This window comes from Lepisma saccharinum, chromosome 21, assembly GCF_977018435.1.
Source record: "Lepisma saccharinum chromosome 21, izLepSacc3.1, whole genome shotgun sequence".
Lineage (NCBI taxonomy): Eukaryota > Metazoa > Arthropoda > Insecta > Zygentoma > Lepismatidae > Lepisma > Lepisma saccharinum.
In genome coordinates, this window is record NC_139249.1 from 9797582 (window position 1) to 9814914 (window position 17333).

General features: G+C 38.2%; 1 long non-coding RNA gene across 2 annotated transcripts in view; it reads right to left on the reverse strand.

Moving 5' to 3' along the window:
* The window catches only part of LOC146004075 (uncharacterized), a 34421-nt gene extending 18772 nt beyond the window's left edge, over positions 1–15649 (reverse strand). Inside the window, exons 1-3 of one of the 2 annotated variants that reach the window (XR_014443890.1) lie at positions 15288–15649; positions 8676–8832; positions 1190–1327 (exon numbers count right to left, since the gene is read on the reverse strand). This is a non-coding gene — a long non-coding RNA (uncharacterized LOC146004075). Of the gene's footprint in view, positions 1–1189; positions 1328–8675; positions 8833–11579; positions 12125–15287 lie in introns of those variants that run through there. The other variant, XR_014443891.1, reaches the window with a different exon arrangement.
* Between the last annotated feature and the right edge of the window lie 1684 nt (positions 15650–17333).

The following is a 17333-nucleotide window of genomic DNA, read 5'->3' on the forward strand; positions in this document are numbered from 1 at the left end:
AACATGTCTCATTCTCTTGAGAAATGTCCATTCTTTAAAAAGAATACTAAAGTTCGCGCCTTCTTCCCAAATAGCGGGAGAAGAGGGGGCAAACTCCAGATTTTTATGTTTTTTCATTGAAATTCGGGGGTCGCGCCCCCCAAACCCCCTTTCTCGGTTCGGCGATCTGAATTGTGCACGGTTGCATGCGCTGATGTTGTAGCTGCAAAACAAAACTTATCCGAAGTAGATTTCTCCCATAGTGCCCGAGTTAGAACAATTTTCCTCCAAAAATGCAAATTACCTATTTTTCGTTAAAAAATCACACTTTGGCTTATTATTCAACTTGTATGGCACGCAACAACATGAAATATGTTTCATTCTCTTGAGAAATGTCCATTCTTTAAAAAGAATATTAAAGTTCGCGCCTTCTTCCCAAATAGCGGGAGAAGTGGGGGCAAACTCCAGATTTTTATGTTTTTTTCATTGAAATTCGGGGGTCGTGCCCCCCAAACCCCCTTCCTCTGTTCGGCGATATGAATTGTGCACGGTTACATGCTATGATGTTTTAGCTGCAAAACAAAACTTATCCGAAGTAGATTGCTCCCATAGTGCCAGAGTTATAACAATTTTCGTCAAAGAGTGTTTGAAGTCAATGAAGACGATATTCCCTGACATTTCCCTGACTTTTTTTGACACCTCAAATTCCCTGACTTTTCCCGGTTTTCCAGGTTTTCCAGGTCTGTCGCCACCCTGGGAGAAAAACACCACTTTGTACAGTCCTAAATGCGGTCAATGTCCTCTTCTGATGAATTTTCAACATTAAGAAAATCGAATTTATTAAAGTCAATTTATACACCTGACTTTTGCCAATTCCAATATGACAAATTAACCTGATATTCAAATGCAGGGTTTCGACAACCTTTTCCAAACAAATTACCAGAATTCTCAAAATTATTTTTCCATATCACTTTGTAGTGTTTTAGGTCAATTGAACTCTGTTTACAGTACATTTTTAGAATAGAAATATGGAGCCACTCACTCCTGTTACAATAAAATTAATACTGTTAATGCACATGAACATCTGTTTCTGTTGCAGGAAATTATAAATTCCACATTCAATGCAGGTCGGGCCCCAGGTGAGTGGAAAACCTGAGATATTGGCCTCTCCAAGTCCACAATTTCAAGTTGTGCATTAAAGATCACTTACCGTAATTTAATTCATAGCTCTGCATCACAGGGCATCGGTGTAACATCTTTCTTCCCCACTGGCTTCGTGAAACTTGCTCTTCTACAGGCTGCTATGTGGTTGCATTCCCACATCGTGTTTTCCCCGGAGATCTTGTTGCTGTGGAAGTACAAGATGTTTTTTTTAGGATACATCTCTAACTCACTTGCAACTTGGTCATACTCATTATATCAAAATCAATAAAAAACCAATACATGCTAACACCTCCTCAATCTTGAGGTATATGTACATCAAAGCTTGAAATGATTCATGTGTCGCACATCACAAACTATGCCATTGTTTTTTACAACACTTTAGGGCCTTAATGAAACATGGATGTTTACTCTGTTGCCTGTGCCTCATATACACCTAAAATGAGTTTTCAGGTAATAGTGAAAATGAAAGTAAATTAAATGCAAGGCAAAATTTATTGTTTAGAAAATATACACTAAACGTAATATTCCACCCTCTAATAGAGTTTATCCGAATCTTTGTCTGAACACCCTGTTAAAGGTTGGAAACGTTACGTCTTTAGTATATATATTTTATACAATAAATTTTGCCTTGGCCAGCATTTGAATGTTTTATTATACCTGCTGCAAAATTAGTTTGGTATTGAGGTGTGAAGGAACACGCGTTACGGTGTTGCCATATCATGCAGTACGGTACGCAGTGCAGCCGTCTGACGCTGTGTCGAGGAACACGTGTTATGAAAAGAAACAACAATGATGAAATGTGTTACTATCTTCTCTCTTCACTTGCATTTCCCTTACAACATGAACGAATTAACGAAACGAGAATTGTTTACAGGTTACCTTGTCAATCCATTCTGAAAATATTAAATATATACACTTTCAATAATCATTTCTTTCCGAAGTCGCCGTTAAAGTCTGCCCATCTTTCAATTATACCCAACTGAATTGCACAAAGTCCAGTTGGTGGGGCGTCTCACTTTCACACGGGAGACCCGCAGTGGTTTGTGGAACTTTTTCAAATATCCCGAGCGGCTCCGGGGTCGACTCAACCCAAGTGAATACCTGGGACAAACCTGGGGTAAAGGCGGTTGGTGAACTGCATCACCTCCATAATATGGCCTAGGTCGAGTTCGAGAATGTCTGGAGCCCTACCTCCACATCCCCATATGCCTCCATACTTTAGTTTATTTTGCGTCCATTAATTTTTTGTATGAGAATCCCAGAGATTTTATGACTGTCCTTAAAGATGTTTCCCCACCTTGAAAAAGTCCCGAATCTTTCAACGAAACGCGCAGTTTCCCAACAGTGGGATGATCTTTCCTCCTATAATAAGAATAAATATGGCGACGAATAGCATCTTGCTGAAAGGTATCTATTTTGTCACGCGTTTACTGATATTCCTCTTCTTTCCTGGGGTTTCCAGTTATGAAGCCTCGCATTTATTTATTTATTTCTATCACATTATATTTTTCTTTCCCTATGGTAACAATAGTGTTCTTAGACATGCCAATAGCAGCTGCAGTCCTGTCCAGAACTTTATTTACAGAAATGTATGGACCCCCATTGTTTTTCTCTTGCTCAAATTATTTGCGTTCAGAACAAACCTACCCTACCCTGTTTTGTCACGAAATGAACTGCAAAATGTGAAATAGACTCTTAAACACGAAATTTACCGTTTATATACAGACGTGACACTTTCTGAAGTCTGAAGTATCCTGAGAGTTATGCAATTCACGGAAAATTGATTAATTCTGCTGTAAATATTTGAGAAGCAAAAATTGACTCCTTTGTACAGGAATAAACTTAATATTCTGGTAATGATTTAATGTGCTATTAGAAGGGATATGTTTATTTTGTGTAATAGTGCAGTTTTGAAATCAAATTTGGGATTATATTCAATTTTTTTGAAACCAAAATGTAATTTTATATGGTGCTTTTTCACCGCTATAATAGCGAAATTTCATTTTATTTACCGCTTTTGAACCTGAAATGGAGTGTTTTTGTACCAAAATTTTGCTTTTTTATTTACCAAAAATATGTGCCTCTACCTATTGTTCATACGCCCTTGTGTTTTAGTTTGTTAACCAACCATCTACCAAACACAACCCAAAAATTGCAGCAAGAAAGAGACCAATTACTGTGGTAGATTTCTACATGAAAATCGTTGAAAACATGGGCCTTTTCCTAAAGTATTTAACATACAACTTGTGACCACAAGTCATATTCTGTGCATCAAACTGTAGTGTAGTTTGTCCACAACAAATTTCTGGCTGATCCCATTTTTCTTTGTTCAAAACTCCACTTTTAGTACACTATTAGAAAAAAAAATGATTTTTCCGGAAGCACGGTACATTTCCCCCGCATATCCAGGATATCCACACTGATATACACCCTAACAAATCAGATATCGAACAATTGGAATAATATTAAGTGCAAAACCATTGCATCAGGATGTTGAACAGGCACAATTTGGATGGCCTGGACATCTAAGCAGAATGCCAGAACTTAGAATACCTAAACAGGCATGGGAGGCAAGAACTGGAGGACTGGGCGAGAGGCCAAAAGGAAAACAACATGGAATGTGGGGTGTGAAGGAAGAAACCTGTCAGAAGATAGGAATGACATAGATGAGGATTGGAATAAGTATGGTCAACATACGTATCTCAAAGATAGTTGCTTTATAACACTCTGCCCATAAATGAGCTGGTATTGGGTCGTCATGCTTGGCACCTCATGGGGGAAACAAATCACGGGCAGAGGGTTACATAAAGAAATAGCTCCAATTAGTCACATGAATGGAGAGTATAACTACAGGATGAGGAATTTATATAAATGGGGTTTCCTTTCAGTTTACTACTTTTGTAATTACAAAAGCAGCAGCTGCTCGAAATTTTGAAGAAAAAAAATTGGATGTTTTCAAACCAATAGGTGATTCTGGAAGTATTTTGAATGCTGGTCACGTAAATTACATCCAGTTCTTCCCATCATGTCAGGATTTTTTCCATCACAAAGTTCAGTCAACCAACCACACTATAACATTCAGTTTCGGACATTTTGTGAACGATTTAAAAAATAAACGTAACCAAAGTCCATACAATGTTTATGGACATGAGAGGTGTAAGATAGACTAAATGTTTACAATTCTATATTTACAATATAAATCAATATTTTACAACCATCTATTGGGGAAATAATGGAACTGCATATTTTATTATGAATTTAAGGCAGTTAAAATATTGCTGTTTTGTGAAAGAACTAGATGTGCTGGGTAAAAATGGATTTTATTTTCGTAATCAGCATGCTGATATTATTCAGATATTATTCTGCAAGACATCCAAACACATCTCAACCAGTGTTACCGTTAAGTTTGATTTTAGCAAAATTTATGTAATATTTTACATTTTGTTCATAGTAGGGTGGGTCCCGGGTTCGATACCCGGTGGAGGTACAAGTGGTTCGGATCCCACTTTAAACTGTAGGTCCAGTCCCGATTAGCCTTACTGTGCATAAAGTGGACTTAAAACACCAAATCAACCAACCAACCAACCATAGTAGGGTGGAATTAGCCAAAATTTTGCTCCAACCCGGAATTAAATACTAGAGAAAAGATTTTTCCCAGGAATGTTCCCCAATGTTTTCACAACTCAATTCCAAAATGCTAAAAGATGGAAGCTTGGCAAAATCATTTTATACGAGGATCAGTCAATAATTGGTGGATTTAGCAAAACTTTTGCTCCAAGCCGGAATTAAATACTAGAGAAGGAATCCCCAATGTTACTAAAACTCAAATCCAAAATGCCAAAGGATGGAAGCTTGCATCGACATGTGTTTAGTGTATATTTGACCATCACAACCATTTATTTTATTTTCTTGTTGTTTTACAGGGTAAAAAAGGCCACACCCTCCACAGTACCAAAGAACAACAGAGATCAGTAATCTCTCTTTTGTGCTCTGAAGGTGTATCAAGAACAGAAATCTACCAAAGTTTTGCATCACAATATAGAGGACTAATGTGCAGATGGTTTGCCAGTTCACCGTTAGTTACTCGTGGGTTAGAATCATGGTATGAACCTGTTCCATCTGAGTAGTGGATGTGAATCGCCATTCTGCTGCTCCTTCGAGCTTGACACTTGTCTGAGTGTTCCACAATTTTTTGAACTTCTCAATCCATTCAAAAACACTTCATCGTGGTTAGTACTTCTCCAATCTTGTGATGCAAGCAAGTGTATTTCGTTCCCTGGTAATCTCATCTCTGCCAGCCGAAGTAATGTTGTCTAAGAGTTGTCAAACTTCTCTACATGTTAAGTCACACATCTTGACCGCATTGTTCTCTTTCGACTTTATTGTTCTCTAATTAGGTCGAAATTAGATTGTGGATGTGTTATGCATGCCTCTTCTCGTCCTTCTCAACTTCACATCCTCAACGCTGTTCATCGTGCTTCGTCCCGTTGTATTTCGTACCGGTACAATCTCTACTTCTTTACGGAGGTATCGGGCACTCATCATCTCTACAAAGGCAACTTATTCTTCATTATTGCCACCACTTGCGCTCAATGCTCAACACAGTCTCTGACGAGTGAAGGTTGACTGTGTAGTGTCTTCATCCTCGTGCCACACTGTGTTCGTGGAGACGAAATCCTCAGTACTGGTGTTGATAGCAATCTGCATGGAACCCTACACTCTTTCAGTCTCTCCTCAGGAATTATCTGCATGACTCATTGACCTGTCTCTAACTTCTCTCCCAAAGGCAGACACACACATATTTTTTTTTTTTTTTTTTACATGGATGGGTCCATAACTGTTGAATCAATGGGTTGTGCCCTGTTGTCAACTCGCACAGTCACAGCTTTACCTTACCTCCTCCTTGTTCTCTACATGGGAGAACTTTAAGCAATACTAAAGGTGCTGTACTTTGGTCAAGTTCACACTTTGCGGATTCTCCCCATTTATTCTGATTCCTTCAGTGTGCTCCAGAGTCTGGACCCACTCGTTTCCAGACACCCTATACGTCAGTGAAAATATTCGATGGTGAGCGTCCTTCACTGTAAGTGTGGTTGGGCATTAAAAGCAACAAAGCAGCTGCCAAAGTCTTCCGAAGTACTTTCCACCTTATCTAGACCTTATATAGCCCAGGGACCTTCAGAATATGTTCTGAAAGTTTGAGGAGCTATAACAGACAAGTTAGAGACAAAAAAAAGTTATGTGGTTTCTCACCACCATGGAAGGATTACATGTGTCAAGTTTCATCAAAATCTGAGATCATGGGTGGTTGCTGTTGTTGAACTGACATGGAATGTCCCATAGGCAAGTGAGAATAAGTTATCACAGGAAACTATTTCAGAATTGAAGTACTCAAAGCCTATTTGAGCTTGTAAAATAAACTAATGAGAAACAACATAAGCTAATAAAGTTTGCAAGATTGCTAATGGGGATGGCTTTGAATTTTATGACCTAAAAATCACCAAAATATGCAAAATAAGAAATGCTCTTATGACCTAAATTTTTAAAAATATGCACTGTAATTTGAAAAATATGTCCTAAAAACTGAACTGTTTCAAACATCAATACTTAACATATGCTGATACATTTTCACATACTATATTTTTAGTCACTTTACGAGCCCTGACTTGCAATGCAGAATGAATACTTTCTGTAAATTTTCAAATAAAAGTGATTGACTATTGTCAGCTAGCAAGCCTTGTACTGAGAAGAGCTTCATTCTACTTCAGCTGACACAAGACAAGCATATTTAAAGTAAACAATGTAATTCTGCAAAAGTTCTGCAGTATCGAGAGAAAGTTTTTCTCCCAATAATTTTTTTGCAATAGAGCACAATGTATGATACCCAGAGGTGTGCCCTGTAACCGGAGTTGCCGCAGGTAACAGCATAATGTGATGAATTAAAAAGTTGTTTCAATAATAAAAAAAAACATTGTTAAATACGTTAACCAATAGTGTTGTCGTCGAGTAGATATTGCAGAGGACATTTTTTCCGCAGCCGACAGAAGCGAAGAGGGAGGCAGCTACCCTGAAGAGGTAACACCTTCACAACTTTCATCGCTCTGAAGGCACTTCCACTGCATGAAATTCAGCCTGTCCCTCCTGAAGGCAGTCCCGAATGATCCTGATCATGCTTTCGGTGTTGCCCACACTCACCCCGTCCACTGTGGTTTCTTCCGATTTCTGCAAGCAAGCCCTGCTGCTTCTCTTGGATACCCCTAGAAGTTCAGAAGGCAACCCCATTGGCTACGATCAGCCCCGACCATATGTTTTGGTCTTCCCGCGTTCACCCCAAGCTGCATTTCTCTGTTCAAAGAACAGAGTTCTGAGAAACCAGGGTACATGGTAGAAGTTTGAAGCTTGGAGAAACAAATTAGCATGTTTAAAGCAATAATGGATTTCATTTTAATGCTAAGAGCCATAAACCTGACCCACCAAACCTAACAACGAAAGCATTTACAATGCAATACCCCTTAACACTGCATGCATGTGAAGAGGATGACAACAGCAGTCCGTATCCAAGATGGCAGTAAATGGAAGGTTGCTCGGAAAGAATCATGTAGTAGATGGAAACATGCAGTAATTAATCACTAAGACTGAAGTATGAGTTAGCCCCTAAGGCCGGAATTTTATTATCCAGAAGTCTAACACCTGGGCAGTAATTTTAAACTCAGAAACACAGTAGATTCGCACAGCATTGTTTAAAATGCTGAATCTTCGGAACCACTAATGCAATTCAATTGAAACTTTCAACATAAGTAAAGTACGTAGCCATGGGATTATTAAACCTGCAAACATTGTTCAGAAAGTATAAATGCAATAATACAATAATTTAGTAATGTACAATACTGAATAGTCAGCACTCACATCATGTTGTTTTGTATCGTATTATTGTATTTATACTTTCTGAACAATGTTTGCAGGTTTAATAAACCCATGGATATGTACTTTGCTTATGTAGAAAGTTTCAATTGAACTGCATTACTGGTTCTGAAGATTCATCATTTTAAACAATGCTGTGCGAATCTACCATGTTTCTGAGTTTAAAATTACCGCCCAGATGCTAGACTTCTGGGTATTAAAATTCCGGCCGTAGGGGACCGCAAACAAGGGACAAACAAAAGTCATTTTTGCAAAATGACACTAGGTGACAGTAAAATACAGTCTCACTAGCAAGCAGAAGAAAATTCTTTCTCTCCCTGCCAATAGATGGCACGGAACAGGCATTCATTTAGAGCCATGATGCGGACGTATGTTGTACATCAAACTGCCCCTGGTAGAAACGTGTAGGTCAGTACACTGTACGTCAAACTGGCCTTAGGGGTTAGCAGACACAAATATAAATTGAACCATCTAAAAATGGCATGTGTTCAATGACGAGGTTGGAATAAAACAATAAGAACTTGGTCCAACATCTCTGCTACTTTTTACATGTAAAATACACTGAATTCTTACTACCAAAGTAGTTTCAATACTGTGAAAAATATACTTACCTGGAACTACAGCTGACAGTATAATCTTATGTGCTTCACATTTCCCTCTTGTGGCTAGAATCAAATCTATCAGGCTTCCACTTTGCATCCAAAAGCAGCCATCAGTGCCATGTAGTGGCTCACCCACTGGAAAGTAGTCGCAACTTCTGCCATTGCCCTGCAAATAAGCAAAACAACCAAATTCTGCAACTATCACTTAATGTAATTTTATATTTATTTCTTACCTGTTAATACAGACAACCAGGCGCGTCGCCTGATAATGTTCGCATGAGGACGTGAACACTCATGTGTATGTTCTAAATTACGTACATATTAAATGCACACACATATATTTCTTCGAACTAATACTTTTTTGATGTTCGAGTATACACACACAATTTAGTCTGATACGACGTCTTTCACGTCTGATAACTTTTTTTAGATAGTTGGTAACACTGACTCCCACTGTCTTCCACGGTTGCGATGAACACAATGGCTGTGTTGTATGTTGTGAACTGGCAGCTAAGGGGCTGTTGGCCACTATACCCCGAAAATGTCACTGCGCTGTACGAACATTGTGGTGCGAACCCTGATCCAAGCAGCAATACTTCTTACATTCGGCACCAGGGTGCAGCATATACGTACAAGGTACGTCTAGGAGGACTCGAAAAGATCGGCGCTACAAACTTTGCAACCTTTAGTGAGAAGTCGCTAAACCTGGTGTATTTTAAATTCCAGTGGGCGCTAAAATTCACGGAATAGTGACGAGCGACTTTTCTTTAGAAACTAGTCTGCAGGAGTTACATAATATCTTTCAAAGTTTATATGATTTGCGCATGTGCATCTAAGGGCAATTCAGACTGTGCAACTTTCTTCAGTAATCGACGTTTTTCATGCCAAGGAAATAACTCTCACCAACTTAAATTGCAAAGGAAAGTGCCGACTACATTTACATCAATTCAACTGCATTTTTCTGGTAACTATACCCAGAATAGTATGGGGTCGTATGGCCTAAATAGTTGTTACCGAAAAAAGTTATCAATTGATATTAGTAAATCATTTTTACTATTCTCTACGTTATTAGAATATGCTTATTGTAAAGAACAAAATATAACTTTCAGAAAACTAGAGCTGTATATTTCTTTTTTGAAGTTAGAAAGTTGAAATAATATATGCATTTAAATTATCACAATTGAAATTAAATGCATTTTTAATGTGCATATAAATGCACATACATTCAATAAACCTGGTGTAAGTTGTTCCCCACAGCATTTTTTTAAAAATACATTTTGTATTTTTCACCAGCAAATTTGATTCAGCGATTTTTAATTAGCGCATGTTGAAGATTTAGAAACTTCTGCGTTTCAATTGTTGGCAACACTGCTGCTTTGGAAGAACTGCAAGGGAGCACGTTTGTTTTGGAAAGATCAAGTACCATTAGTGTCGATGTCGAGAGGAAGATATCTATTGACAAGCGGTTGGGTGAATTTATGTGCACTGGCTTTCAGACGTGCGTGTGTGTGTAGTTTTGTGTTTTGTACACTATGAATACTGTTAGGAGTTTGAAAGAAAAGTCATTTTTGCGATTGAGCGAAGCAGAACGAACTTAAGTAAAAAGGATGGGCCCTCACCAGCCGGACCTCTACATTGTACAAGAGGTAAGTACTCCCAAATGCGTTATTAAAAGAACATTAAAAAATTACTGGTACACGAAGTACAATTGGTTATGTGGGTGCAACATTGTGAATGTGCAATTTTGATTTCCTGGTTTATTGTTTGGAGGCGGCAATTCATGGACAAACACAGGACACATCCTGGGCGTTTGTTACCATTTGCACATGCGACTCGCTTAAAAAGAGACTGCATCTGGATTGGAACGATTCGTTTCGATCAAGGATAGTAAATATGTTTGATTCATTGATTTGGTGCTGTAAGTCCACTTTATGCACAGGAAGGCTAATCGGGACTGGACCTACAGTTTTAAGTGGGGTCCGAACCACTGTGTGCCTCCACCAGGTTTCAAACTGGAACCCCTTGATTACAAGGCGACGACGGGTAAATATGTTAATGACAACCACGAACAGATGTTACTATACACTTTAAATCGGTGGTTCCCAAAGTGTGTGCCACGGCACCCTGGAGCACTTTGATAAGCTTACAGGGGTGCAACGAAATGTTCCTATATTTTCACTGAATCGTTAGTCAATGTTGAATGTTTCAAATATCTGCTTATTTAGTACTTTTTTTTTACACATAAAATGTTTCTGAACTTGTAATACGTGTTTAATTTTTAACTTAAGACAAGCAATCTTACAAGTAACTGAGCGTTGCAAGTGTTAGAGAGGGCTACATTCTGGGCACCGCGGTAAAGTCTTGAAAAAACTAAGGGAGCCGTGGAGCAAACAAGTTTGGGAACCCTTGCTTTAAATGGTCGAAAATCAATCTCTCTCTGAACCATGGCTAGGAGGAAAAATACAAAACACTAGGAAAGAAGGAATACAAGCAATGTCACATTGACTGATAATTCAATCACAAGCATCACAACCAAGTTATTGCGGGCGGCGCGAGGGGACATTCTGTACAATACCCAAATATTTTATATATACAAAAAAATATATATATATTTTCTGGACTGGACGCGACCCCTCTGTTAAGCTAACGATGCACGTGCTTTCAATGCTGAATAAATGTGGTTGGTTAACATATGGTCCGTGTAATACAAAGTAGATTGTGCAGTATATTAGTCTTGTGTTGTAGTACATACCTGAGATTGCATGTTATACTAATTAGTTTGCACAAGCCATCACTAATTGTAAATAACATAATTAAAAAGGTGTTAATTGAATAAAAAAGTATTGTATTGCTTCAGATATAGCATGATTTTGGGGGGAAATTGTTGAAAATAAGTTGAACTGTTATTCTTACTTGTTCAATATTGAAGATGAAGTTACAAGGGAGAATAGTAAATCTCCAATCCGTATAAAAGTTTTACTGTGAACACCCGTATGTGAACCACACGCGACGCCACTGTAGACAACTTGTGTTCAAGGCTCGGCTGGACCTTCGGGCAATGCTGGGGTAGCTGTTTTAGAATTTTCCTCTTTTCAAAAAAGCACTATGATATTCCAAAATCTGCTTAGAATTTCTTCTAGAGCATTCACATAAATCTTCATGTGGTTTTCTTTCACTGTTGCCTAGATATTCTCAATTACGTCTATTAAACTATTGATAATATCTGGACAAGAATGAAAACAAACCGGAGTGATTTTACAATACCGGGAATTTCTCCAATTTGTTTGAAATTTGGCATACTCACTAAATTAGGGCTCCTAATCACGAATCTGAAGTTAAAATTTGGCGCTCACGTGTCATACTTGCAAAATAAGAGGGTCAGTCATCGCAACCGACAATGCACAATTGCTCATTATTTATCGCAAGATTTTTCCGTTTCGAATACTTAAAGAACGAAATATATATATTCCTGATATTTATTTATTTATTTATTTGAGAAAATTTCAGATACAGCACAGGTGGCCATTTTACACTGAAATTGTCAACAATGAGAAAGCAATAATTATAATAAGCATAAAGATAAAAAATAAAATAAAATAAATAAATAAAAATAAATAAGAAATAATTAAGAGTAACAAAACAACATAAAAGTGAATAGCAAATGAACAAAAAAATAAGTAAGAGATGGCACTATGTGATATTAATTACAAGTATTTCTTCTGATAGAAGACCGAAAGGCAAACTCGGAGGAAAATATATCAATATTTGAGGGGAGATCATTGTATTGTGTGGCAAGTCTATAAAAAAGAGGTCTTTTTTGAATTTCCAGTCTAGGTTTTTTTGTATAAAATAACCTTGTATTGCGAGTTGTGCGCATAGGTACTCTAAAGTGGAATTCCTCAAGGAGTGTGTCGCAGTGGATTTTGCCATTCACAATTTTGTATAAGTAACTGAAATCATTCTGCAAACGTCGCTGATAAGCAGTTTGTAAGTTTAGAAAAGACAAGAGATGCGGAGATGAAAAATTGCGTAATGAGGGAACCCTGTGACGGACTATAACTAGGAAGAAGTTAAAGACTGAATCGATTCTGGAGAGGTGAGTGGGACATGCCATGGACCAGACGGGAGAGCAGTATTCTATTATTGGGGAGATGAATGATTTCAAGTACAAAGTGAGAGCTGAGATGTCACTAATTTCAGTGAAACGGTAGAGTAAACCTAAGAGACGCATGGACTTTTTTGTGGTGTATAAAATATGTTCCTCAAATGTGAGCTTTTGGTCGAAAACAATGCCTAGGTCCTTATGAGAGGATACTGCTTTGATGTTATTGCCAGAGATGGAGTAAGATGACTTTAACAGATTCTTCTTGAGAGAGATAGTGAGAGTAGTACACTTGTCAGGATGTAATGTAAGGTCCCATGTCAGGCACCAGGAAGTAAATGTTGCTATGTCATTCTGAAGAAGATGAGTATCGTCGGAAGTGGAGATTTCCCTGAAAATTTTACAGTCATCTGCGAAAAGAAGGTAATTGCTAGAGGGAGCTGTGAGACGGTCGGCAAGGTCATCGACGAATAATATGAACAAGAGAGGTCCTAGAACACTACCCTGTGGAACTCCAGAGAGGACAGGAAGAAAGTTAGAAACAGTTCCAGGAAGAACGACATGTTGTTGGCGATCGCTAAGGTAATCTGTGAGAAGGGTGAGAAATTTGCCATGAATGTTGAATCTATTGCATAATTTGTGAATCAGAAGACGATGACTAACAGTATCAAAGGCTTTGGCCAGATCAAAGTATATTACATCTCATTGTGAATTATTTGAAATGCATTTCATAGCATGTGAGAGTAAAACAGACAGGTTTGTAAGACAGGAGCTACCAGGAAGAAAACCATGTTGCTTAGAGCTTAAGTACGGAGAAACAAATTTGTACAGTCTGTCTTTGATTACTTTTTCACAGATGATGGAAAGAGGAGAGAGTAAGGAGATTGGTCTGTAAGATGAAACAAAATTTTTGTTACCACTTTTGTGAATCGGTGTGATGTTAGCTTGTTTCCAAGCGTGAGGAAAGATGCCTTCCGAAAAACATCTGTTCAAGAGAATGGAGAGGGGATAGCACAGGGATTGCACAGTTTTTCTGAGGAACATGGTGTTGATATCGTCCGGTCCTAGGGCACGGTGAACTGAAAGAGACAACAATAGATCCTTCACCTCATTGGGTGTAGTGACAAGCGTTGTTAGGGAGGAGGAACAGACTGGTCTTACGGTAACAGTAGTATAAGCTGGAGACGGATTTCTTAAAATTTACAGGAGAAAAGACGAGAAAGTACTTACGGAATTGCGTGCTTGGGGACTTTCTGAAACCGGGGAAATTGTTTTTTAGAATCGTGTAACGTATTTTGCCTGTAAATAAGGTATTTTTCGTCAATCATGCATCTCCGTTGTACGATAGCTCGTGCCGCCATTACCGTTGACTACGTGAATCAAATGTTCCGTGCGTTCGGTTATGTAACCCCCTCACAGTGTAGCAACCACGCAGAAGTTTGACAAGATGACGTGTGAGCAGTTTTTTTTTCCCAATGTAGCCTAAGGTAAGACTCTAGTTTACGTCCTTTTCCTAAGGAATACATGTCATATATCGTTGGAAAGCTTATTTTATAAGGAATTCAGCAACTTAAATCCCAAAGCGAGCAAAAATTTCCTGAAGGAGTAAATCGAGAAAAACCGATGTTGTCCGGATATGCGCAATTGAACGTACTCAGGAATTTTTTAGATGATGAAGCACATATTTAGGGGTGAAATGAGTGCTAATGGAACCTAACCTAACCTCCTAGGCATACCTCGACCCCGTGAATGGATAGTGGGGCTATCGTGAACAGAAAGTGTAAAAAGAAAAAGGTACTTACCCGAAGAGATGCCGGGTGTCGCACCACGATCGCGCAACGCGAACGCAAAGAAGCAATCACCATGCAGATAAGGATGTAAAGTAGAGTCTAGCCTCAATTTTCGCTTAAAAACCTTTTGTGAATAGTTTGTGCGGCATTTATCGGTTCATAAGTTTGGAAACACTGCACATCAGCTGACGATAGACAACGTGAGTCAAAATTTGCGCGCCGAATTAGCAACGACCAATAAAGGATTATAATGTTAAAAATAACGCTATTTTCATGGGAAAAAAAGTGATCCCCAACTTGAAAAATCTTCCGCTATGCTTATGAGGTAAGTAGCAATGATTTTTTATTTGAAAACAAACGAGTTTAATGTGTCTCCGGCTTATACTACTGGTACCCTAAAGTAACCACGCGCCAATGGTTCGTGGGGCTAGCGCCAATGGTCCGTGGGGCTAGCCATAATTCAGGAATTTCTATACGTGAGCGCCAAATTTTAAGTGCAGATTCGTGATTAGGAGACCCAAATTAGTAAGTATCCGAAATTTCAAACAAATTGGGAGAAATTCCCTGTACTGTTAAATTATACCACTTTGAGTTCTTGAAACATCTTCCAAAAAATTCTTCAATTAAAACTCTGAAACTCTGTTGAAACAGTTTCTTATATACACAACAAAAAATAGGAATAATTACCAGGAAGCACATGCAATTAACACACATTAATTTACAACTTACCTCTGATTTCCTACATGCCATGGTTGATGTTGACTGGTTTGAGCGTCATTGAAAAAGTTAATCACATATAGTTACTTCAAAATATGCGTCACAATCAAATGAGAAATTCACTGACAATAATTATATACAAAATTCACTTTACTTGGCGACATTTTCTGCATTTTGAAATCCTCCACCGCCTACACAAAAAAATAAACAAACAATAGAAACATGGCTGCGACAGTGATTGTGATAGAATTTTAAACAACCGTTCCGACCACGTTGCACGTTGCATTTTCTTGACTTTTTCTTTTTGAAGTGCCGTTTCCTTGACTTCTATTTCCATTTTTCCCCATTTTCTTTCATGTTTGTGCGATCTTAGTTTGATTTCCTCTGCAACTGTCGCTCGAGGTTTTTATCTTCTTCTTCTTCTTTGTTCCGACCAGACTTCGACTTCCGAGTCTCTCTTGTTTCACAACACTTATGCAACCTTGTGTTCTGACGTCAGATAAGCAACACACACGATACGAGGTTAGGTTAGGTCTCTTAGGTTTGGTTCTATTCGCATAAATACACTGAAAAGAAATATTATTTATGCTAATAGAATTGAACCTAGCAAGCCTAATCTAACAATTATAGCCTAAAATTAAAAAGTTTTCTTCCGTGACGTCAGACCACAAGATTGCTCAAATATTGTGCGATAAGTGAAAACCTTGATTTCCCTACTTTTCGCAAATCGCAACCCAAGCAGTGTTTAATGTACGCACAATATGTGCGTACATTTTCCTTTAGATAGAGCAAATCTCCCTTTATCGTTGAGAAAGCAAAGCAAAAAGATAGAGCAAATCTCCCTTTATCGTAGGCCCTTTGAAATGAACAAATTTTGCACATTTTCTAATTTATTTCCATCTGTAATTTCGTCTCTGGGCTTTTGACTTCGTAGGGAGTCTAGTTCCTGGTGGAGGTGATCAGAATGAAGTTATCTTTTTTTTTTTTTTTTTTTTATCTTTCTCGAGAATACATAATTTTACACGAAGTCTCTTTCAAACTATTAGCTCATTGAAATACAGGACCCAGTCTTTTGATGTCATCAGCGTCAATTAGCAACGCCTGTCACGAAGAGTGAACACAGGAGTGAATGATATCCGCCCTGCCGATCAGAATGTTTTCTTCGATAACAAAGCGATGTTATTGAGTATCTTTTTCTGCCGAGAAATCAAAAATTATAATATTTAACCCTTATACATCAAACCGACACCCTAACAATCTGACACATATACTACAGATTCCGGTAGTATCTTCCTGTACTTACCTGGGGGTTTCCTTTGATAGAAAATTAGATTGGAAAGTCCATATTAACAAACTGCTAGCATAAGGAAAACAAATAATCAATATTCTAAAAGGTTTGGCGAACACGAAATGGGGTGGACACCCCTCCATTATGACTTTGTTCTACAAAAATTGCTTTCGCTCTTTATTCGAGTATTCGGCACCCGTTTATGGTGGGACGATTGATACTTGGGCCGATAAAATAGACATTTTACAGAGACAGGCACTCCGTGTTTGTCTAGGATTAATGAAATCTAGTCCAAATATTAGTGTCTACAACGAGAGCGCTGAACAGCCCCTTTCATTTAGACGCCAGTATTCTACTACGAAATTTCTATTTAAAATATGGGAAAGACACAACCATCCTTTCAATAAAGCATTTGCAATACAACGAAAACTAGGTGAAACTTTACCTTTGGATAGATCATGTTCTAGATATTATTTTTTGTATTGTTACAACATAGATAGAGAAGCATATCACTTAAGTTACACTATAGAAAATCCGTTGATTTACACTTTGAGGATTCCTACCGAGTCACCTGTCAATGTCAATTATGTTGATTTCGGTCGACATGAATACTATAAAGAAATTTGGCCAGACTATGACTTCATATACACTGACGGATCAAAAGATGACGAACATGTCGGCTGCGCATTCTACGCACCCTGCCAAAACATAGTCAGACAATTCTCCTTACCGCAAGACATGTCCATATTTTCGGCAGAATGTTATGCCAT